Source organism: Nomascus leucogenys, chromosome X (genome assembly GCF_006542625.1).
Source record: "Nomascus leucogenys isolate Asia chromosome X, Asia_NLE_v1, whole genome shotgun sequence".
NCBI lineage: Eukaryota > Metazoa > Chordata > Mammalia > Primates > Hylobatidae > Nomascus > Nomascus leucogenys.
Window position 1 is genome coordinate 21,033,120 of NC_044406.1, and position 2,308 is coordinate 21,035,427.

General features: G+C 33.8%; 1 non-coding gene across 1 annotated transcript; it reads left to right on the top strand.

Moving 5' to 3' along the window:
• The first annotated feature begins 1,982 nt into the window (after positions 1-1,982).
• LOC115833375 lies at positions 1,983-2,089 on the top strand. The gene has a single exon (XR_004028813.1). It is a non-coding gene; the product is annotated as a U6 spliceosomal RNA (small nuclear RNA).
• Positions 2,090-2,308: the final 219 nt, after the last annotated feature.

A 2,308-nucleotide genomic window follows, 5' to 3' on the forward strand; every position in this document is an offset into this window, starting at 1 on the left:
AAAAATCATTTCCCACTTGATATAAGAACAAAAATCTCTGTTAATTCATTATATTATTAGAATAAGCAAATTAATTACTGCTAACATCAAATTCATTTTAATTCCCATCACCATCATATAGAGTTCTAGACATAGAGAGTGGAACTCCACAATGAAAACGTGCTTCACTCTTTTTATTTCTTCCTCACAGCATGTTCTGCTTTAATGACATATTGAGGGAATAAAACACATGGAATTTTATTCTAGTATCAAGTGACATTTTTAATATATATGTGAAAATATTTGATAAATGCTTTTTTTCCTAATGGGTGCACTTAGAAATTATAGTTTTAGGTATATTTATATTTTGACAATATAGTCTCTTAAGTAAAACAAAGCATATTGTAACAAACTATTTTGGTCAAAACTCTAAACAGTATACAGACTTCAAAATACTCAAAATTCGTGAGATTTAGATTTCATGCTCAACTTATCAGGAGGAAACACATCCAAAATAGAAGTGGGTTGACTCTATAACTTCTACTCAATGGCTGTATCTACATAACTGTGAATTAAAACAAACAAAAAACAAAAGCTAGAAAACTGAAATTGGTTCTTAGTCATTATGTCTAGTTATGACAAATCGAGACATTATGAGATGATTTTCTCCTCTGGAAACCAGGCATTCAAAGAGTTCCAGTGACTCAGGATGGGAGTGTACAGAAGAGAAAAGAGGAAAGAAGAAAGCACTGATGCAAGAAGACACAATTCATCAATTCATAACCACACCCTGATCTCCATTACCATAGCATTACAGCCATGATCTCTTTCAGCCTTCTCTCTGCCACTATTGCCCTCTGTGCTGATTTTAATAGATTTTACCTCTTTTGGATGGTAGTGGTGAGGAGGGATATTGAACTACTGTGATTTGCCGTGAATTTTCCTAGGAAGGGCCCCAGGGGTCTGCCATGTAAGCCTAACAACTCTTATGTGAGTGTATCTCACTTTATACACAAACACCGCAATAATTCAATGTTACACATTTCTCAACCTGATATTATTTCCCTTTGATTATTTAGGTTGCATCTACCTCATGAGAAAGATTTGGAGAAGGTGTGAAAACTTTATTCCAAATCTTAGATACTCTATAAATGTCTTCCAATTTATAAGGGGTATCTGAAAGAGAAGCAAGGACAATTCTGAAAAATTCTTCAATTTTAGGTTTGGTCAAACCAACAATAAATACAAAGAAATGGCTTCATCTGAATAACTGATACTTCCAAGACTTGGCCATTGCAGTCTTTTGTAGATTATATACTTTACTAGTTAGATTAAAAATTATGGCAGGAGGAAATCCTAGAATGCTTTGGCTACCTATCTATGGATACAAAACCATGGTGTGTAATTCCAACCTTATTAAAGCATTAGAACATTGGCTTTTAACTATTGGATTAGGACCAGGTACACTGGTACAGCTTAGTAAAACCTAAGATTGGAAATAATTTGAAATCTCAAAGTCATTGTCACCTTACCCATTTCACCTGGCTAATTACTTCCTCTCTTTTCATACAACCCAACAAATATGTATTCACATTAGTGGGGAAAAGAAGCTCTCCCTATATCTACACAATGGAGTGATTTTTGCCCTTCTAATTAAGCAGCATGAGTCAAACATTTAAAAGGTTTCAGAAGAAACTGTGCCTTCAATTAACATTCACAGTTTCTAAATTAATCACTGCTGACCTTAACATGCAGGAGTCTTAAAGACATGTTTCACATTTAAAAAATGGTAATTGTATTCAAAGAAATCTAACTACCTATGTTTCATAAGGGTTTGGTCATTGTTTTTCTCCTATCACTGCATAAGGAGTCCTAGAATTTGGAGCATTGTTTCATCACATCTCTGGATAAAAGCCCTACAAATGATCTTGAGCATGATAATGATATTGTCTTCAATATAAAAATTAATAGTGACTCATTATACACTTTGAAAAATCCATACCATGCTCGCTTCAGCAGCATATATACTAAAATTGGAATGATACAGAGAAGATTAGCATGATCCCTGTGCAAGGATGACACACAAATTCATGAAGCATTCCATATTTTTCAATAAATGTCCACATCAGCAAGTTAGGAAGATCTCAAATTAACAACCTAACATCACAACTAAAAGAACTGGAGAAGCAAGAGCAAACCAACCCCAAATCTAGCAGAAGACAAGAAATAACCAAAATCAGAGCAGAACTGAAGGAGACTGAGACACAAAAATCCATTCAAAAGATCAAGGAATCCAGGAGCTGTTTTTTTTTTAAATATTAATACAATT